We start from the raw sequence: 23618 nt of genomic DNA on the forward strand, positions 1-23618 counted from the left end.
CTGGACACCGGGTCCGCGTCTGCAGGGATCTCTACGACCAGTAGAAACTACCGGAACCCCTGGCGAACTACAGGTCCCAGGAACACCAAAAGCTGACTGATATACCAGGGTCAGGAGTCACTGAGGCCCAAGAGACCGGGGAGTGTGATCTCCAACAGAAGGCCTTACCACCAGGTCAGCCGGTGCAAGACAGAGACCAAGTTAGGCTTAGCTCCAGGCAGGTCATAAACTTATCAGGAAAAGGCAAGAAACAGGAGGCCCCACACCCGCTCACTGGGGAGAGTCCTGAAATGCACCCTTCACCCTACAGTTCCCTGGATCGTGCCTGAAACACCACCAGTAAAGGTACTGAAGTGAACTGTTGTGAGTGTGCCTATTCTTCCTCTCACCCGGCTGGGTCCCCTCTGTCCTGCACCCCTTTTCCTACGCTGCCCTGAGGCCCTGCTCCACCTGTGGGGAGCCGCACCAACTAAGCTGCCTGACCACCGGCCTCAGAGGACTGTAGCAGCGCTGGTGAGTCTCACCAGACACCACGGGTGGCGTCAAGAACTTTCCCTATCCCATACACCTTTCCCCCAATTTCTTGCTTTTAAGAGTGACCCCAGGGTACGGCCCCGGGAGCCGGCCAACGCGGCATCCCCAAAACCAACAACAAGGCCCGGGCGCCGTGTCGTCCCCATCCCCTGGGCGCGTCATTACCATCTTCAGTTTTTTACAACCTATAAAATGTTTGAAAACTCTATTGTGCATAAAAATTTGGAAGAGTGCATTTTGAATTTTTTTTTTAATTTTGAAAAAAATGCTGTTATCATTGGAAGGTTTGTCCACTAAAATTTGATTCATACTCACATAGTTGATGATTTGAACATTATACTGAGCGACCATTTGGGAAAATCAGGGAGGAATAGCATTTTCATAATAATGTGGAACGTGGTGTACAGGCCCGGCGCCAGCACCCGCTGCACCCGGGCAAGTGCCAGGGCCCTGAGCAGGCGGGGGGCCCAATCGCCGTCAGGCACCCAGCACGCTATGGGACCCGTGAGCGGAGGAGAGTGGTGCCAGCGCCCGCTCCCCCTCCCCGCTTGCTCAGGGGTCCGGCACAATACTTACCTCTCCTCGTGCCTCCGCAGCAGGTCTGGTGACTTCCGCGGCTGCTGCACTGTGACGTCTCAGGTCAGAGGACGAGATGACATCTTTCCACCGCGCCCTCTACTGAGCAGTCACATCACAGAGCGGGAAGACGGCAGCACGGCTGAGGAGTCCGGAGCAGCGGCAGCGATGAGAGCAGCGGCAGCAGGTGAGGTGAGGTGAGTATTTTATTTTTTTTATGTATGGAGGCAGGGGGTACCTGCATGGGGTATTATATGGGCACCTGCATGGGGCATTATATGGTGGCCCAGGAGGCATGGGGCATTATATGAGGACCCAGGAGGCATGGGGCATTATATGGGGGCCCAGGAGGCTTGGGGCATTATATGGGTGCCCAGCCTGCATGGGGCATTATATGGGGTCCCAGCCTGCATTTGGAATTATATGGGGGCACAGCCTGCATGGTGGCATTATATGGGGGCCAGTATTCTGTATGAAGCATTATACGGGGGCCAGTATTCCGTATGACGCATCTTAAGGGGGCCAGTATTCTGCATGGAACATTTTATGGGGGCCAGTATCCTGTATGGAGCATTATATGGGGTCCATTATTCTGTATGGAGCATTATAGGAAAAGTCCATTATTCTGTATGGAGCAATATATGGGGCCCATAATACTGTATGGAGGACTTAGTGGTGCCCATAATACTGTATGGAGGACTATGTGATGCGCATAATACTGTATGGAGGACTATATTTTCCAGTCTGCACTGTGCGCTTCGCGGATTCGCCGGTTTCTGAGATATTGTAGAATTTACAGTAGATATCACTCATGTAATGAGTAAGTTAAATCTTTGTCACTGTACTACACTGCTCAAAAAAAATAAAGGGAACACTCAAATAACACATCCTAGATCTGAATGAATGAAATATTCTCATTGAATACTTTGTTCTGTACAAAGTTGAATGTGCTGACAACAAAATCACACAAAAATCATCAATGGAAATCAAATTTATTAACCAATGGAGGCCTGGATTTGGAGTCACCCCCAAAATTAAATTGGAAAAACACACTACAGGCTGATCCAACTTTGATGTAATGTCCTTAAAACAAGTCAAAATGAGGCTCAGTATTGTGTGTGGCCTCCACGTCCCTGTATGACTTCCCTACAACGCCTGGGCATGCTCCTGATGAGGTTGTGGATGGTCTCCTGTGGGATCTCCTCCCAGACCTGACTAAAGCATCTGCCAACTCCTGGACAGTCTGTGGTGCAACGTGATGTTGGTGGATGCTGCGAGACATGATGTCCCAGATGTGCTCAATCGGATTCAGGTCTGGGGAACGGGCGGGCCAGTCCATAGCTTCAATGCCTTCATCTTGCAGGAACTGCTGACACACTCCAGTCACATGAGGTCTGGCATTGTCCTGCATTAGGAGGAACCCAGGGCCAACCGCAACAGCATATGGTCTCACAAGGGGTCTGAGGATCTCATCTCGGTACCTAATGGCAGTCAGGCTACCTCTGGCGAGCACATGGAGGGCTGTGCAGCCCTCCAAATAAATGCCACCCCACACCATTACTGACCCACTGCCAAACTGGTCATGCTGAAGGATGTTGCAGGCAGCAGATCGCGCTCCACTGCGTCTCCAGACTCTGTCACGTCTGTCACATGTGCTCAGTGTGAACCTGCTTTCATCTGTGAAGAGCACAGGGTGCGAGTGGCGACTTTGCCAATCCTGGTGTTCTGTGGCAAATGCCAAGCGTCCTGCATGGTGTTGGGCTGTGAGCACAACCCCCATCTGTGGACGTCGGGCCCTCATACCACCCTCATGGAGTCGGTTTCTAACCGTTTGTGCAGGCACATGCACATTTGTGGCCTGCTGTAGGTCATTTTGCAGGGCTCTGGCAGTGCTCCTCCTGTTCCTCCTTGCACAAAGGCAGAGATAGCAGTCCAACTGCTGGGTTGTTGCCCTCCTACAGCCCCCTCCACGTCTCCTGGTGTACTGGCCTGTCTCCTGGTAGCACCTCCAGCCTCTGGACACTACGCTGACAGACACAGAAATCCTTCTTGCCACAGATCGCATTGATGTGCCATCCTGGATGAGCTGCACTACCTGAGCAACTTCTGTGGGTTGTAGAGTCCGTCTCATGCTACAACGAGTATGAAAGCACAACCAACATTCAAAAGTGACCAAAACATCAGCCAGAAAGCATTGGTACTGAGATGTGGTCTGTGGTCCCCACCTGCAGAACCACTCCTTTATTGAGTGTGTCTTGATAATTGCCAATAATTTCCATCTATTGTCTATTCCATTTGCACAACAGCATGTGAAATTGATTGTCAATCAGTGTTGCTTCCTAAGTGGACAGTTTGATTTCACAGAAGTTTGATTTACTTGGACTTATATTCTTTATTTAAGTGTTCCCTTTATTTTTTTGAGCAGTGTATATTTCTCTGCGGTATCTGTGCATCATGAATCGTGGTATGTGTTAAAGGGGTCCCTTAGACTGTTTCGCCCAGGGCCCACAAAAACCTGGAGGCGGCCCCTGGTAGTGTATATACAGTTGTGCTCAAAAGTTTACATGCCCCGGCAGAATTTTTCCTTTCTTGGCCTTGTTTCAGAGAATATGAATGATAACGGGAGCTCTGACATCTCTGACGTGAACCCACATCTTTGTTCTTACTCTGTCAATACCTTTGAAGCAGGGAAGCTGAGACTAAAACCACGTTCACACGTTCTGGATTTGGTCAGTATATTTCACATCAGTATTTGTAAGGCAAAATCAGGAGTGGAACAATCAAAGGAAAAGCATAATAGAAACACGTCACCACTGCTGTATTTTTCCCCCACTCCTGGTTCTGGCTTACAAATACGGATGAAAAATACTGACCAAATACTGACTGTGTGAACCTGGCCTTGCAATAAAAGTGTTGCTGTGAATATACAAAGAACCTCCAATGTCTCTTGCCCAGAGGTCACATTTGCACATCACTGTTGCCTTGAAACTTGCAAACAACTGGCGGAACTTTACGGTAAAATTGTACCATTCAAGTGACGGGGCTTCTTTCCGGTGACGTGTTGTGTAATGTTCCCTCATGGGCGACAAGTAAACTCGTCCCCGACTTTAGCCTGCTGAGTCTCGACCTCCCTTTGTCCGTGTCTCCAACTATGCATTTTCCATTCCTGAAACATAATTTATTAATGTTATTTTCTGAGCATACAGCTTAATTGACTGCTATCATACTATTAAAATCATACACTAATTGTAATTTTAATGCTCAAAATATCTATAAATTTCTACTTTCATGCATGCTAATGATAAAGAAAAGGGAGACAAAACTGTGAGCTTTTACACCTGGATGAAGAACACAGTTCTAATGGGAATTGTATTAAAACTCCCTTATATTTTGTTCAATCATATATATGGCTTTGATATTGAGTACATACGGTATATTTCAGCTCACTAATGGACTTCAAATTTATCCTTCCACCTTTTACAATATTTTCTTTTGCACATATGCACTTTCAATGCATTACCGTCATTTTATGCATTTGCTCTTTGTTTTTATACTATTATTCTAATTAAGAATGACTTGCACAGCTATTTACGTTTTGATTAGTGGGATTGTATATTATTTGACATATATGGATATGGTTACTTATTAACTTTATATATATAGGTTAAAATAGAATAAGTAAGTTTGATTAGCAGATATCTCTATACAATTTTTGCTACGCTCTTCCTGTGTTGTTTTACGTATGGTTCTCTATTTATCATGTTTTGAGGCTGTCTATTTATGGTTGCTGATGCGCATGCGCGCCGACGTCCCATTAATTGGCACTGCCGATGGTGTCTATCCAAGGCGATGGGCTGGTCCTGCGAATACGGCTCCGCTCACGTGACCCCATTTGGGTGGTGTCGTGTGTCATCGTGGGCACCCCGCCCCCTGTGACTCCCTCGGCGACGCTGAATGTGGCTTGACATTGGCACTTCATGCACCAATCAACAGCACTCTTTTTATTACATTGGACTCCTGGTATCTGTTTTATGATAATGATATCGCACTTTTAAGGGGCTGAGGGTTACCATGATGCCATTCCCACAGAAAAAGGCATGCCACCGAAATGCACTTTGGGGAAGTAGCACCATGGCTTGGCTTAGGTATCACAGTTAGTGTTGAGCGAACATGCTCGACACTGCTCGGTACTCGCCCGAGCATCACGCTACTCGGGATATTCGGCGAGCACCGAGCATTTCCGGGTTACTCGGGCGGGAGCTCGTGTCTCCGCCCTGCATGTTTGGCGCTCTTTACAGAGCCAATGAACATGCAGGGATTGCCAGCCAGTCACTGTAATGCCGCAGCCATGTGGGTTGTGGGCATTACATTGATTGGCTGGCTGCATAGCGTCACCTCGAGTATTTAAAACCGGGCGCCGCCATCTTGGACACAGACGGCTGGGATCAGACAGTGTAGGGACAGCGCTGCTGATTTAGGGAGAGATATATACTGCGAAATAGTTAGTGTAGGGTCTGTAAAAGCTGCCAGATCAAACAAACAGTCCTTCTAATATCCATCCCAGATATCAGGCAGGCAGGCAGGCAGGCTGTATAGGAGACACAGTGGTTATACAGTGGCATGTAAAAGTTTGGGCACCCCTGGTCAAAATTACTGCTATTGTGAACAGTTAAGCAAGTTGAAGATGAAATTACCTCTAAAAGGCCTAAAGTTAAAGCTGACACATTTCCTAGGGAAGCACAGAACAAAACCAGTATTGCAAACTGATCAGTGTGAACAGGTTATTAATTGGATAGTAGATAATACTTCCAGCTACCTGGGCACCACCACCTCCGGTCTGTCTTCCACATGGTCAAATCTTAGTAGCCGTCAGTCTCGACCGCATACTCCTCCTCACCCTGATGCTCCTTCCTCCCACCATACCGAGTGTCGTCAGACAGCAAGTGATCCCACTCTTGGACACTCTGAAGAGCTGTTGACTGGTCCATTTCCAGATTTGTGTCCCTCGCCTGCTCCGCTTGAAGTAGTGGAAGAGGAGATCCCATGTAGCGATGCCCAAATATTTGAACAGCCACGGCCACAGGAAGTTGACGCTGGCAATTTGTCACAAGAGGTGGACGATGATGAGACACAATTGCCAGGAAGTGAGGAGGAGGATCGTGGTGCACAAGAGGAAGAGGAGGAGGTGGTGGATGATCTAGTAACTGACCCAACGTGGCAGGAGGACATACAGAGTGAGGCCAGCAGCACACAGGGTGAGGGAGGCAGAGTACCCCAACAGGCAGGAAGAAGCAGTGTGGTGGCCGCACACAGAAGGCAGGCAACAGTTCCCCGTAACACCAACACGAGGGACGTTGCCAGTACAACCTGTAGGTCTTCCAGAGTCTGGAATTTTTTTAAAGACTCTGCTGATAACCCCAAAAAGGCCATTTGTACCACCTGCCATGCCAGCATCAGCAGGGGTGACAAAACTACTAGCCTGACCACCACCAGCATGATCAGGCACATGGCAGCAAAGCACCCGACTTTGTGGGGCGAACCCCAGGGTCCACGACCAGTGTCAGCGGGTGTCACCACTGCTTCTTCCGCTGTTGTGCGTGCAATAGAACCCCCTGTTGTGTGTGCAAGGCAATCCCCTGTCTATACTGCATGTAAAGATGCCCCCTCCTCTCAGTCTTCACTTGTTATGGCAGTTTCTCAAGAAACAGCATCAACGTCCACGTCCACATCCCACCACTGCGTTCAATTGTCCATATCCCAGACCTTTGAACGAAAGCGCAAATTCACAGGCCACAGTCCTAAATTCGCACATTTCACGACTGCTTGCATTGGAAATGCTGCCTTTTAGGCTGGTGGAGACGGAATCCTTCCGCAATCTTATGGCGGTGGCCATCCCTCGGTACTTGGTCCCCAGCCGACACTATTTTGCCCGGTGTGCCATCCCCGCACTACACAAGCACGTGTCCCAAAACATCTGCCGTGCCCTCAACAACGCAGTTACTGGGAGAGTCCACCTGACAACGGACACGTGGACAAGTGCTTGTGGCCAGGGACGGTACATCTCCCTGACGGCACACTGGGTAAACATAGTAGAAGCCGGGACCAAGTCAGACCTTGGGGTGGAACACATCCTCCCCACACCGAGGATTGCGGGCCCTATCTCAGTCAGAGTTGCCCCCACAGTGTACAGCTCCTGCGCATCATCCTCCTCCTCCTCCTCATGTTCAGCCTCCATCTCAGATATCACCACATCAGTCACAAGCTGGAAGCACTGCAGTACGGCCTCCGCCAAGCGGCAACAGGCTGTGCTGAAACTCATAAGCTTAGGTGAGAAACCTCACACTGCTTGTGAGTTGTGGACAGCTGTGAAAGAGCAGGCAGATCTGTGGCTGAGACCGCTGAACCTACATCCAGGCATGGTCATGTGTGACAATGGCCGTAACCTGGTGGCGGCTGTGTGGCGAGGCGATATCACACACGTACCATGCCTGGCTCATGTGCTTAACCTCGTGGTTCAGCGGTTTCTTAAATCGTACCCCGAGTTGCCAGATCTGCTCGTGAAAGTACGCCGCCTGTCAGCTCATTTTCGCAAAGCGGCTACAGCTTCCGCCGCCCTTGCTGTGTTGCAGCAGCGTTTGCAGCTTCCGTCACACCGACTGGTGTGTGATGTCCCCACACGTTGGAACTCTACCCTCCACAGGTTGCAAAGGATTTGTGAGCAGAAGAGAGCAGTTGTGGAGTACCAGCTGCAACAAGGCTGTCGATATTCAGGTCAGACTTCACACATAGGACCTCAGGAGTGGACCTGGATGTCTGACATATGTACCATCTTGACAAACTTTGAGGAGTCCACCAAGACGGTGAGTGGCGATGACGCCATCATTAGCGTCAGCATTCCGCTTGTCTGTCTTTTGCAACGCTCTCTGCAGAGAATTAAGGAGGAGGCATTGCAGCCAGAGTATGATGAGATGGATCAAGAAGCCGTAGCGGTCGATTACACACAGCCCAGCCTCATCTCATCCCAACGTGCATTGGGGGACAATGAGGGAGAGGAGGAGGAGGAGGAGGAGGAGGAAAAACAGGAAGCTTGTATCATGCGCTGTAGACGGTAGTACCTGTACAACTGTCATACCGTCGGTTCAGCGTGAGTGGCCTGAGGACAGGGGGGAGGAGGAGGAGGAAGAGGAGGAGGATGGGATCATGGTCAGTCATCATCTTGGTGAGGACACGGAAGTCTTGCCCGTTACCAGTCTGGCACGCATGGCTGACTTTATGTTACGCTGCCTTAACCGTGACCCTCGTGTTGTCAATATATTGGGTGACAGTCATTACTGGTTTGTGACACTTTTAGACCCCCGCTACAAGGATAACTTTCACTCTCTTATTACTGAGGTGGAGAGGTCTACAAAAATGGGGCAGTACCAGAAGGCCCTTGCTGCAGAACTGTTAAAAAAATTCCCATCTGAACACGCTAGCGGCAGAGGTCACAGTTCGTTGCCCAACCAAGGTATACATGCGAGAGAGACGCAACTCCAAACCAGCAGAGGCAGGGGAACACTGTCACCGTTCTGGGACAGTTTTCTCCGACCCTCCATTCGGACAGACCCTGAGGCGCGGGGTACTCTCACAAGGAGTGGAAAGTTTCAAAAGATGGTGAGGGAGTACATTGCCGACCGTACCAGCATCCTCCGTGATTCCTCTGTGCCTTTTAATTATTGGGTATCCAAGCTGGACACTTGGAATGAACTCGCTCTGTATGCCTTGGAGGTCCTGGCCTGCCCTGCCGCTAGCGTGTTATCGGAGCGTATTTTTAGTGCCGCTGGGGGAATTATAACTGATAAGCGCACTCGCCTGTCAACTGACAATGCTGACAAGCTGACCCTTATCAAAATGAACAAGGGCTGGATTGGGCCAGACTTCTCATCACCACCAAATGACAGCCGAGTAACATAAAGTCAAATCCACTGTGTTATTTCGGGAGATATATTCACATACACAGCTTCACACCCACACATGGTTATACGCTTCCTCATTTCGGCTGTTTTATGTTCTTCTCCTTATCCTCAGCCTCCACCACCACTAAACCACCAGGGTGACCGTGGTCCGTGTTGCCATTATTGAAAGTTCCTCCGTCCTTATTTTTGTCAGCTTTTGCTTGGAAGGCATAAGCAAAGACTATGGGATACCCACTCCCCAATAATGGGAATAATGTTTTTAAGATGCTGTACTGTATGGCTCTTGTAAGGGGCATTAAAACCATCTTGTTAAGCTAATGGGACCTCCACGTCTCTTCCGAAAGGCATTAAAACCATCTTGTTAAGCTACTGTGACCTCCACATCTCTTCCGAGGGGCATTAAAACCGTCTTGTTAAGCTACTGTGACCTCCACGTCTCTTCTGAGGGGCATTAAAACCGTCTTGTTAAGCTACTGTGACCTCCACGTCTCTTTCGAGGGGCATTAAAACCGTTTTGTTAAGCTACTGTGACCTCCACCACTTTACCACTTTTCCAAGGGGCATTAAAACCGTCTTGTTAAGCTACTGTGACCTCCACCACTTTTCCAAGGGGCATTAAAAGCGTCTTGTTAAATCACTCTGAACTCCACAGCTCTTCCAAGGGGCATTGAAATGTTGTTTTTAATTACCTCTAACCTCCACGACTCTTCAAAAGGCATTGCATTTCCTCCTAATTTTAGCCAGCTTTTGCTTTTCAATGCAAAGGCGAAAACTAAGGGAGACCCACTCTCCAATAATGGGTAGAAGGTTTTTAGTACGCTGTAATCCACGTCTGTTTCAAGGAGCATTGCAGTTCCTCATAATTTTTGGAAAGCCTTCCATTCACTGCTTAGGCCAACAGTGTACAGGAGACCCAGTTGCTATAAATCGAAAAAACGGTTTAGTTAAGGCCCTCTGACCTCCATGTAATTTCCAAGGGGCATTGGAGTGCCTCGAAATTTTTGGTAGGCATTCCACTCACTGTATGCCCTATAACTGTGTAGCCGAACCGCTCCTTTTGGTACAGAAACATATCCTACAAGACATATGTGGTTGACTGGCCTGATATTGATGTGAATGGTCCCTGTTCCTCCTGCTCTTTCTCCTTTGCCATCACCTCATCCATCATTTATCACCTGAAGCTTTGTTTTAACGGGAGTCATAGAACTGGGATAGTAGCAGGAAAACATCCAGCAATCCTCGGAGGAGGTAGGATATGCGCCAAAACGCTGACCACCTCAGGCCTAGCCACTACTACATACATGCGCTTGCATTCCAAGAAAACAAAGCAGATGGTAACTTCTATCATCATCATCATGCTCCTCACCTTGGCATTCTCAACTCCCCTGATGGAGAAGCCAGGGTCCACCGGAGGAGTCTGGTTCTCTGGTGGGCTCGTCCAATGCTGCCCTAAAGCAGGTCAGGCTAAGAAAAGCGTGTGGGAAGGTGACAGGAGAAATAGGGGCGGCTGGGGACCGTTTATTGACACCCGGCCGCCCACAGGCGGCTGGGGACCATGTATGGACACCCCTGGCGGGGCTGCTGGGGATCGAGTATGGACACCCGGCCGCCCCCTGGCGGCTGAGGACCGAGCGTGGACACTCGGCCGCCGGGCGGCTGGGGACGGAGTATGGATACCTCGCTGCCGAAGCAGCCATGACGTAGTGGCCAGCTTCGACCTCCTCCAAACTAAGAGGCCCCCATTTCAAGTGCAAGCTAGCAGTATGGCATTGCAGCCTGGGGGTGGGTGGGTGTCAGGCTGCACACTTACGCTTGCATTCCAAGAAAACAAAGCAGATGCTAACTGCTGTCATCATCGTCATGCTCCTCAACTTGGCACTCTCAACTCCCCTGATGGAGAAGCCAGAGCCCACCGGAGGAGTCTGGTTCGCTGGTGGGCTCGTCCAATGCTGCCCTAAAGCAGGCCAGGCTAAGAAAAGTGTGTGGGAAGGTGACAGGAGAAATAGGGGCGGCTGGGGACCGTTTATGGACACCCGGCTGCCCCCTGGCGGCTGGGGACCGAGCGTGGACACCCGGCTGCCGGGTGGCTGGGGACTGAGTATGGATACCTCGCTGCCGAAGCAGCCATGAGGTAGTGGCCAGCTTCGACCTCCTCCAAACTAAAAGGCCTCATTTCAAGTGCAAGCTAGCAGTATGGCAATGCAGCCTGGGGGTGGGTGGGTGGTAGGCTGCACACTTATGCTTGCATTCCAAGAAAACAAAGCAGATGCTAACTTCTATCATCATCATCATGCTCCTCACCTTGGCACTCTCAACTCCTCTGATGGAGAAGCCAGGGCCCACCGGAGGAGTCTCTGGTTGTCTGGTGGGCTCATCCAATGCTGCCCGAAAGCAGGCCAGGCTAAGAAAAATGTGGGTAAGGTTCCCAGTAGACAAATATTGGCGGCTGGGGACTGAGTATGGAGACCTCACCGCCGACGCAGCCATGAGGTAGTGGTCAGCTTCGGCCTCCTCCAAACTAAAAGGCCCCATTTCAAGTGCAAGCTAGCAGTATGATATTGCAGCTTGCGGGTGGGTGGGTGGTTGGCTGCATATTTGCGCTTGCATTGCAAGGAATGGGGGAGGTACAATTGAACACTGCCCTGGGACAAGGACTTGCACTGGGATAGTTGCAAGTCTGCATCTTCTGATGCGGCAAGGATCACTTCTGATGGGCACACTTTTAGGCAGTGACGTGGGTGTCAGAGATTCTTCCAGGGGTCTTCCCCATGATGTTCCCATGTCTTTTCAGCACTGTGTGCATGTGTCACACAGCACATGGCCAAATAAGGTTGTAAAATGTTAAAATGACATTTCCCGGTGAATGCATTTGTCACGGTTGAAAGCAATACAAAAGTGCAAAAACGCATAAAAAATGCTACTTGTGAACATAGCCCAAGGTGTGGAGGAGTATTTTTTTGGGGGGTTATTTATTTTACCTTATACACAAGTCTTTACCCTGGAAAGGAACTTCCTTAACATATTTCACAGGAAAGCAGTTTCAGTTTCGTTTTTGAACGTTTTATTGTGAGCCCTTAAAAGTGGCTTAATACCTCTGATCACGTTGTTGACAGCAGTGACCTGGGGGTCAGAAATGCTTCCTGGGGCGTTCCCCATGCTGTTCCCGTGTCATTTGAGCACTGTCACTATCGTTTTGGGCACTTGTAAGGCTTTAAAAAGACTGCGGGGGTGCCGCCGCAAAAATGCTCGGGTCTCCTATAGACTAACATTGGGCTCGTTGCTCGGGTCGAGCACCCGAGTATCACGGCGAGCTCGGCCCGAGCTTCGAGCACCCGAGCATTTTAGTGCTCGCTCAACACTAATCACAGTCTGATTTACTTTTACAGCATAGTTTTGTGTTGATGGATATTTAGTCTAAGTGTCACCTATCTTCTGGCCCTAATGATGATTATATTACACTGAGCACTTCAGCATTTATTAAACCGCCAATACTAGGTTGCCATATATGCTCTATCTTCACTTATATCATGTGATTGGTTGTATTTACCTATGCTGCACTGTTATATATAGCCTGCCAATCTGTGTAGCCAGTAGTGATGAGCGAGCATGTTATGTTAACCCTTTCGGCGAGTATGCTCAGGCCGAGCACGGAGTAGTTACAGCTGCTCGGTGTTATGTTTGAATCACTCCCGTGTGCATGATTTGCAACTGTTTGACAGCTTTAGTACATGTAAGGAATGTCTATTTCTTACACATTCCTTACATGTACTAAAGCTGTCAAACAGTTGCAAATCATGCACACGGGAGTGATTCAAACATAACACCGAGCAGCTGTAACTACTCGGTGCTCGGTCCGAGCATACTCGCCGAAAGGGTTAACAGAACATACTCGCTCATCACTAGTAGCCACCTATTTCTTTGGCTCACTACCCCATATCACCTGCCCCTGAACTTTATTCAGTTCTGTGTATGCTATTTTCTTATACAGTTGAAACCAGAGGTTTACATACACTATATAAAAAGACACATATGTATGTTTTTCTCAATATCTGACATGACATCATAATAAACCTTTTCCATTTTAGGTCAATTAGTATTACCATAATTTTTAATATTTGCCAAATGCCAGAATAAGGAGAGAGAGAATGTTTAAAGGCATTTTTATTACTTACTACAAAGGCAAAAGTTTACATACACTTAGATTACTATGCTTTTAAACAATTCTGGACTGCCCATATGATGATGTCATGTGTTTGGAAGCTTCTGATTTTTTGGCAACATCTGAGTTAATTAGAGACACACCTGTGGATGTATTTTAATGCACACCTCAAACACACTGCTTCTTTGTGTAGCATCATGGGGAAGTCTAAAGAGATCAACCAAGATATCAGGAAGAGAATTCTTGTACCAGCCTTGGGTACAATTTCAAGATACCTGAAGGTGCCTCGTTCATATGTGCAAACAATTATGCGCAAGTACAAACAATATGGGAATGTCCAGCCATCATACCGCTCAGGAAAGAGATGAGTTCTATGTCCCAGAGATGAACGTGCTTTGGTTTGACATGTGCATATCAACCCAAGGACAAAAGCAAAAGACCTTGTGAAGATGATGGCGGAAGCTGGTAAGATTGTCTCAATATCCACAGAGAAACGAGTACTGTATCAACATGGACTGAAAGGCCACTCTGCCAGGAAGAAGCCATTACTCCATAAGAAACATAAAAGCCAGATTAATGTTTGCAAATGCACACAGGAACAAATACCTTAATTTTTGGAGAAATGTGCTGTGGTCTGATGAAACTAAAATTTAACTTTTTGGGCATAATGACCATCATTACGTTTGGAAGGAAGAGGGAGAAGCTTGGAAGCCTAAGAACACCATCCCAACTGTGAAACACGAGAGTGGCAGCATCATGTTGTGGGGTTGTTTTGCTGCAGGAGGGACTGGTGCACTTGACAAAATAGATGGCATTATGAGAAAGGAAGATTATGTGGCAATACTGAAGCAACATCTCAAGACATCAGCCAGGAAGTTAAAGCTTGGGCGGAAATGGGCCTTCCATATGGACAATGAACCCAAGCATACTGCCAAAATGGTAACAAAGTGACTTAAGGATAACAAAGTCAATGTTTTGGAGTGGCCACCACAAAGCCCTGATCTCAATCCTATTGAAAATTTATGGGCAAATCTGAAAAGGCAGATGCGAGCAAGGTGACCTATAAATCTGGATCAGTTACACTAGTTTTGTCAGGAGGAATGGGCCCAAATTCCGACCAACTATTGTGAGAAGCTTGTGGAAGGATATCCCAAACATTTGACCCAAGTCATTCAGTTTATGGGCAAAGGTACCAAATACTAATGAAACGTATGTAAACTTTTGACTTTGCAGCAATAAAAATGCCTTAAAACATTATCTCTCTCTCATTATTCTGGCATTTGGCAAATATTAAAAATTATGGTAATCCTAATTGACCTAAAACGGGAAAGGTTTATTTTGATTTCATGTCAGATATTGAGAAAAACATGCATATGTGTCTTTTTATATAGTGCATGTAAACTTCTGGTTTCAACTGTATGTATTTGTCTCCGAGTTTAGCCTGCTGAGTCTCGACCTTCCTTTGTCCGTGTCTCCAACTCTACATTTTTAATTCCTGAAACATAAGTTTTTATCTAATAAATTTTATTTTCTGAGCATACAGCTTTATTGAGCAAACAAGCCTAACTGACTGATATCATGCTTTCACAATCATACACTAATTGTAATATTAATGCTCAAAATATCTATTAGGTTCTACTTTTATGCATGCTTATGATAAAGAAAAGGAAGACAAAACTGTGAGTTTTTCCATCTGGATTAAGAACACAGTTCTAATATGATGGCAAAAAACTCACATTGTAGTAAAACTTGTCACCAGACACTTGCAATAAATGTATGTTTAGAACAGAGGGATTATTGTGTCACATACACTTTAATAAATAACACACTTATACTGCTCTGAGGAGTTACTTTTTATATAAATGATGGGTACTCACAAGTGCTTACCATATGTTTTTCTACTTTATCTACTGGCTCACTTAGATACCTTACTGTACCTCAAATATGCCATATTATTTCAAATACTCTTTATGTGATTCCTCATGTAAAAAAAGTTGAGACATTGCAGTTTTACATGGGCACCTAGAGCCATCACAATATGCACCAAACCAGGGAATTTGCATGCCTTCCATCAATAGTATTTATTTGAACAATTGTTTCTTGAAACTGGTTAAAAAGTGGGTGAGACTTATCCAAATGCTCAAGTAGGCTTTCCTGGGCGAGACTTAAAGGGAATTTGTCAGCAGGATTTAACCCCACAAACTATTTAGATGCACATGTAGCTCTTTCAAAGATAAGTCCAGTGATACATTTATATAGCTAATCTGTTCCTCCGTTACTGAGAAATCAGTGTTTGAATTGATATGCAAATAAGGCTGAATAACTATTCTAGATCTGAATTCTCTGTCATTCCAGCTCTATTCCCTGCCCAGCACCACCTCCTTCTGCTTAAGTGACAGCTTTTATTCTGTGTGACTTCAGACAAATGAGCTGTCAGTTAAACCATAGAAGGAGGTGCTGAGCAGTAAATAGAGATGGAATGAGAAATGTTTCAGATATGGACAAGAAAAAAAGATATGCAAGAACCGGGGATCTCATAGTGAAATAATAAACAATAACAATCTTTATTCGCACATGATAAATACAGACAACATAGACATCTAAAAACACTTAAAAACGACCCAGAGGTATACTGAACCAGCCCAATAATAAGGCACAAGTTCTGCTCATACCAAACAAAAACAGGTGTTAAAACTATAACAAGTACAATAATCAATTAAGCAAGGAGTCCACACAACTCCTTGCTTGTATTTGTAGAAATTGTAGTTCCGACGAGGACTTTAGGACACATGCATCGGATCTTACGGACAGATTCTTGACCAGGGGTTACCCACACAGGATCATCTCTCAAGCATATCAAAATTCTAGGGGTATTGAGAGATTCAAGGCTTTGGAGCCCTGTGTACGCCAACCACTACGGACTGTCAATGTAATTACCCCATATAACAATCAGTGGGGTGATGTTTATCGCATTTTACAGAAGAACTGGGGGATTCTCCTTAGCGAACCAAAATTGTCTACCTTTATCTCAACCAGGCCAACGTTGATAGCCAAGAGAGCAAGAAATCTTAAAGATCTTTTGACCAGTAGCCATTATAGACGACCAACAAGGACAACAAACAGAGAAATCAGACTCCTTGGCTCTTTTCCATGTGGTGGCTGTACAGTGTGCCAGCATATGATAGCAGCCAGGAGTGTTACTCTTCTGGACTAACCTGAACCCATTTGTTCACGTGCTAATTTCAACTGTCGCACACGTAAAGTGATATATGCAGTAATCTGTCCATGTTCTAAGTTATATATTGGCCAAACAACGCAAGAACTACGGCGCCATGTTCAGCAACACCTTTCCAATATTGCCACGGCAAGGAGCGACAGGGACAAGGGTAAATCCATATCATCAGTAGCGTCCCATTTTTTTACAACATCATGGTGGTCGCACTATGGGACTCAGGGTTTTGGGCACTGATCTGGTCACTACTGACATTAGGGGTGGTTCGGTTACTGAGGAATTTTTACAGTGTGAATCCAGGTGGATTGATGACCTCAACACCTTGGTACCATTTGGTATCAATGAGGAACTCTTATACGTGGGCTTCTACAGAGATACCTAGGTCCGGTTTTTGGGATAAATAGTTTTTATATTTAAAGTGGTCTTTGTGTTTCCTTTAGGTCCCTTGCTCTACAATTCTGTTGACCGAATGGGTTTTCTATCATTTCGACGTCTCCTCCTATGGATCCATTGGGAATTGTCATTTCATCTTCATTGGATTTGGTTGGGGGGTGGCTTATTCCAATATTCTTTAAGTTGTGATCATAATGTGTACCATCTATTATATTACATGTTTGATCTATTATATCCACTTTGTGGGAATTTTTTCTATGTACAAAGACCTTTTGTATTCAGGAGAAATGTGATCATGGCCCTTTTAAGGGTCCCACTATTTGTATTTGTATCCAGTGATGATCACTTTCTGAATTGTATTTAGGGGCTTATATGTTCTTGATACTATACTTACCTCTGGATGTTTGTATGTTTACACTAACCACTCTTACAAGGTTACAAATAAAAATCCATTTTTCATTTGCAATAGATATAGGTATTGGACACAGATGACTTCAATATTCTTTTTGGGTCTCTTGCGCTATTTTCATTATCATTGTGGTCTTCACCATTGCACTTTTCAGTTATGTGTCGCCTGTGTAACATCTATATTTTATTTTCCTTCTGCTTTTCTATGCAATATCTGCTGGCACCTGCGACAACTGTTTGGTTGCGCCTGCTCATTACTTGTTTTTTTGCTTCTGTGATTTCCATCCCATTTGTGGTCGGGTGCGCCTGTGCTGCTTACCTTTTTTGTGACTTCCGGTTATTCCATTGACGGGGCGCGCATGCGCAGTGCTTTATCTTGACCTACTTCCGCCCTCACCCTGTTTGCGTTGTCCGAGCGGTCTATCCCATTGGATGACCGCTTTACATGTGATCTCTTCTTCTGTTTTCCTTACTTCCTGGAACATGGCACCTCTGGTTCCATGAGGCATGCCTGCCCACAGCAGGTAACCATTATAATCATACAAATTTCTCTTTTTTATACCATGTATAAGCACAGGCAACATGCTCATTGCCATTTGTACTTTTACCCTTGAGGAAGCTACATGTTTTGGTAGCGATACGCATGGGGTTTCATTGCCCTCCCTTACTTCACTATGCAGGTGCTGTATTTGGTTTCATTTTAGCTTGTGTAGCAAGTATTACTTCACACCCCAGGGACCAGTTCTTTATACTTATAGTATGGTTGCAGTGTGTCTGCATGGTTTACTTCTGGAGATATAAGGCTGTTTCTGAACAGACCGTATCCCAGGGGGTTGTTATAACTTTTGAGGGCTCCATTTGTGTCTCCACATGCATTGGCATTTGCACTTCATGTACAGGTCTTTAGGACTTTGATATCTTTATGCATTTGCACTTTGTATATGGTACACATTATGATTCTATGGGACCTTGGGTTAGTCACCCTTCAATCTAATCCAATTGAGTCATTATTAGTGATGAGCGAGCACTAAAATGCTCGGGTACTCATTGCTCGGGTCGACCAAATTGGAATACTCGGGTGCTCAACCCGAGCAACGAGCCCAATGAAAGTCTATGGGAAACTCGAGTATTTTTCAGGCGGCTCCCTCCGGCGATCTGCAGAGGGCCTAAAAATTGCCCAAATCTACGGGAACAGTGCTCAAATGACATGGGAACAGCATGGGGAAGACCCCTGGAGGCATTTCTGATTCCCAGGTCACTGCTGTCAACAACGTTGTCAGAGTATTATGCCACTTTTACGGACTCACAATAAAACATACAAAAACTAAACCAAAATGGATTTTCCTGGGAAATATGTTAAGGAACATCCTTTTCAGGGTAATGACTTGTATATAAGACAAAATAAATAACCAAAACCAAAAATACTCCTCCACACCTTGGGCTATGTTCACAGGTAGCGTTTTTGATGCGTTTTTTCACTTTTGCATTGCTTTCAACCAAGACAAGATCATTCACTGGGAAATGTCATTTTAACATTTTACAACCTTATCTGGCCATGTGGTGTGTGAGATATCATCAGACACATGCCCACAGTGATGAAAAGACATGGGAACAGCATGGGGAAGACCTCTGGAAGCATTTCTGACTCCCAGGTCACTACCTAAAAGTGTGCCCATCATAAGTGATCCTTGGCACATGCGAAGATGCCTCCCGCCATGCACCTGTCATTGCAGACTTGCAACAATCACCGTCCACGTCCTTGTCCCAGTGCAGCGTTCAGTTGTCCCTACCCCATTCCTTGGAATGCAAGCGCAAGTATGCAGCCAGCCACCAACCCACCCACCGGCTGCAATAATATACTGCCAAATTTTTGACAGCTGCTTGCACTTGAAATGTGGCCTTTTAGGCTCGTGGAGGCGGAAGCTGTCCACAATCTTATGGCGGCAGCGACCGGGTATCCATACTCGGTCCCCAGCCGCCACTATTTTTCCCAGTATCGTCTCCGCCTTCCACAAACACGGGTCCCACAACATTACCTGTGCCCTCCGCACTTACTGGAAAGGACCACCTACCCACAAACACGTGGACAGGTGAATGTGGCCAATGGCGGTATGGAGCCAGTCCACAGCTTTTTTCCTGAGAGTTGTATTTAGCTCAGTGAAAGGACTGGCATAGAGGGAAACTGTATCTACTCTGGGTGTCATTTCTCCCAGGAAGTTCTCTAATTCAGGTTGTTGCAGAAGCAATGGCAGGCTGTCCAACACCAACTCACACTTGTCGGTGGTGCTTTGACACACAAACATCTTTCTTTGCGCATTTAATTTCATGACTACAGAGTTGGGCAATGGCCTGATCTACAATGCGGTTTGAGAAATAACATGCATAAGCACGTCCAATCCACATTAAAAAAAGCAGCCATAGAGTCCGGGAACCTTCCCCACACTTTTCTTAGCCAGGGCTGCTTCTCGGCAGGAATGGACTGACCTACCAGAAAACTGGAGACTCCTCTGGTGGGCCCTGGCTTCTCCTTCAAGAGAGTTCATAGTGCCGAGGTGAGGCCATGATGATGACAGAGACCCCCATCTGCTTAGTTTTCTGCTACTTGGAATGCAAGTGCAAGTATGCAGCCAGCCACCCACCCACATGCAGTAATACTAAACTGCCAGATTTCTGGGCAGCTGCTTGCACTTGAAATGTGGCCTTTTAGGCTCGTGGAGGCGGAAGCTTTTCACAACCTCATGCCTCGTGTCCATGCTCGGTCCCCAGCCGTCACTATTTCTCCCTTCTACAAGCGCGGGTCCCTGAACATTACTACTGATACTTTTCTGTGGGAATTTGCTTGCCTCCTACCAGCCTGGAACATTTCCAGTAAACTATGGTACGACGCCATGGTATTAGCACTGCCTCCAGTACCAGTAGTGAAGCCATCCCCAATTTCCTTCCCAGGAATTTTATTTGGTAGACTAAGTGGCTGCACAAATACATTAGTTTCTCACAAAGGAGCTGAAGATAGAGTGGCAGTAGGTGCAAGTTTCTCCAGTCTGTTAGATATTAGAGGGTGAACAGCAGCACATTGGATCAGTGGTTAGCACTGAAGCTTGCAGCACTGGGATCCTAGGTTCAAATCCCAGCAAGGACAACATCTGCAAGGACTTTGTATGTTCTCCCCGTGTTTGCGTGTATTTCCTCCTCAGTAAAAAAGCAGCCATGGAGTGAACCTTCCCACACACTTTTCTTAGCCAGGACTGCTTCTCGGCACAGTTGGACGGTCCCACCAGAGAATCCTCTGGTGTGCCCTGGCTTCTACCTCAAGAGAGTTCATGATAGCGCTAACTTAGCAGCTGCTATGGGGCTCTTGAGCGGGGAGAAAGGTTAGTCCTCAGAATCAAATCCTCTGATTGGCACAATGTTTTTCAATCTGAAACAGCTTCTCAGTGGGAGTTGTATTTCACCACAGCCATATTCTTTAGCTCGGTGAAAGGACTGGCATAGAGGGAAACCGTATCTACTCCGGCTGTCATTTCTCCGTCACCAGGTTCCGCCCATTGTCACACATTGTCATGCCTGGCTGTATATTCAGCGGTGAAAGCCACAGATCAGGTTGCTGTGTTACAGCTTTCAACAACTGCAGTGCTGGGCGGTTTTGTTAGAACCTTGCTCTTAGGTCTTTTTTCCTTTGCTGGTCACATGACCTTGTTGGCCTATTTAATCCTGCTCCGCCCTTCTGGCTTTGCTGGACTTCATTGTATATCTACTTTCTAGCTAGCCTGTGCTCTGTATCTAACTCTGTTAGTTTGCTTGGTCTACGGACCTCTATGTTCTATCTATTTTGTTTGTTCGTCTGTCTGCTACTATTTCTGTTAGGAGGTTGTTTGTGCCTGGGACCTTTAGGAGAGATTTGTTTGTTGAGTGTCACGAATCTCGGTTGGCAGGTCATCCCGAATCTCTGAGACCAAGAGACTGGTGGGTCGCAGTTTTTGGTGGCCTGGATGGCAGAAGGAAGTCATTAAGTGGGTGCGCCAATGTACTATATGTGCTAGATCTAAGTCCTCACATACTCCTGCTGCGGGGTTGCTTTGTCCTTTGGAGGTCCCCAGTGCTCCTTGGACACATTTGGCTATGGACTTTATAACTGACCTTCCCCCCTCTGAGGGTTTTACTGTCATCTGGGTGGTCGTGGACCGTTTTAGCAAGATGTGTCACTTGGTTCCCTTCGTCAAACTGCCCTGCGCTAAAACTCTCGCTAAGGCCTTTGTCAAGGAAATTGTCAGACTTCATGGCGTTCCTACTGACATTGTTTCTGATAGGGGTCCTCAGTTCGTGGCTCGTTTTTGGCGTGCCTTTTGTGACAGGTTGGGAATTCATTTGTCGTTTTCGTCCGGATATCATCCTGAATCTAATGGCCAGACAGAAAGGAAAAACCAGGATGTTGTGCAGTTCTTGCGTTGTTTTGTGGCAGACAATCAAGAGGGGTGGTCTGAGTTTCTGCCACTTGCCGAATTTGCTCTGAACAATCATACATCTTCTTCTGCTGGTTGTTCGCCTTTTTTTTGTTGTTCTGGGAGACATCCGTCGTTTGGGTCGTTCTCCAAGTTGGGATCTGCCGTGCCTGAGGAGGAGAATTTTTCCGGTGATTTGGAAAGAGTTTGGACGGATGTGCGTGGTAATCTTCAGGAGGCCAACAGAAAATCTAAAGACTACTTTGATAGGAAACGACAGGAGGTTTTGTTCGCTGTTGGTGACATGGTTTGGTTGTCCTCTAGGAATCTGCGGTTGAGGATTCCTTCTAAGAAATTGGGTCCCAAGTTTGTAGGGCCCTTTAAGGTGCTTCAGGTTGTCAACCAATCTGCTGTTAGGTTGGAGGTTCCTACCTCCTGGAGAATTAATCCGGTCTTTCATGTCTCTCTGTTAAAAAAAGCTGTTGTGTCGGATGGTGACGCCTCTGCCTCTGTTCCTCCGGTGGTGGAGGACGGGGAATATGAAATTTCTCGCATCCTTGACTCTAGACGGTATAGAGGTAGTTTGCAGTATCTTGTGGCCTGGAAAGGTTTCGGACCCGAGGATAACTCTTTGGTGAGGTCAGATGATGTTTCCACGTCCAGACTTATCAGAGCGTTTCACAGGAGATTTCCTGATAAGCCTGGTCCTAGGGGATCCGGAGGATCCTCTTAGAAGGGGGGGTACTGTTAGAACCTTGCTCTTAGGTCTTTTTTCCTTTGCTGGTCACATGACCTTGTTGGCCTATTTAATCCTGCTCCGCCCTTCTGGCTTTGCTGGACTTCATTGTATATCTACTTTCTAGCTAGCCTGTGCTCTGTATCTAACTCTGTTAGTTTGCTTGGTCTACGGACCTCTATGTTCTATCTATTTTGTTTGTTCGTCTGTCTGCTACTATTTCTGTTAGGAGGTGTCCCATATTCCTCCCAGTCCTTAGTACTTGTAGGGATTCCCTCCCCACATCTATAGGTCTCCGTTCAGACTAGATTAGGACTTTAGCAGGTCTGATCGCAGGATCAGGTTCCCTGTTACATCGTAGGGATTAAGCTGAGTCCTATAGTAGGGACAGATCTCCTCTCTTTCCTTAGCTTTGGTAGCAGAACATAACAGGTTTGTCACCTAAGCATTAAGCATGTTATCTTCAGCACAGCCTGTTGCCGCTTGGCCAATGCAGTGCTGCAGTGCTGTCAGCTTGTGACTGATGTGGTCATTTCAGAGATGGAGGAGGAGGTGCAGAAGCTGAACAATGTGATTACATTGCGGTTAAATTGGTGACGCTGTTTTTTATACTAAAGAAAGATCCTAATGTTTGGGTTTTTTATGTTATTTTTTAAGACAAATGCATTCACCGGGAAATGTCATTTTAATATTTTACAACCTTATCTGGCAATGTGGTGTGTGACATCATCAGACACATCCTGTTTCATTTATGATGGAGAGACTCTGAAAGTCATAAAGCCTATTTTATAGGGCCATCAGATGGCCCTTACTATTCTTAAAAGGCCCTCGCTATTGTTAGAGAACCATCAGCCGGCTATGCTTTTTTGTTTCCATTATTAACAAGTGGGTCTCCTATACTGTTATTGAGTGTGCAGTGACTGCAAGGGCTGCCAAAAATTTGGATGCAACCCAATACCCCTTTGAAGAGACATAGAGGAGGGTCTCAGTAAAAAAAATGTTCCCATTATAAAGGAGCGGGTCTCCTATAGTGGTAATGCCCATGCTGTGACTGCAAGGGCTGCCAAAATTAGGGAAAAACCTTACTAAGAATTTAAAGACACATAGAGCAGGGCCACAGTAACAAGTACGACATTTTCCCATTAGAAAGGAGAGAGTCTACTACACAGTTATAGGGTTTGCAGTG

This window comes from Phyllobates terribilis, unplaced genomic scaffold, assembly GCF_046119375.1.
Source record: "Phyllobates terribilis strain yellow unplaced genomic scaffold, ASM4611937v1 Scaffold_11__3_contigs__length_659146591, whole genome shotgun sequence".
Taxonomy (NCBI): domain Eukaryota; kingdom Metazoa; phylum Chordata; class Amphibia; order Anura; family Dendrobatidae; genus Phyllobates; species Phyllobates terribilis.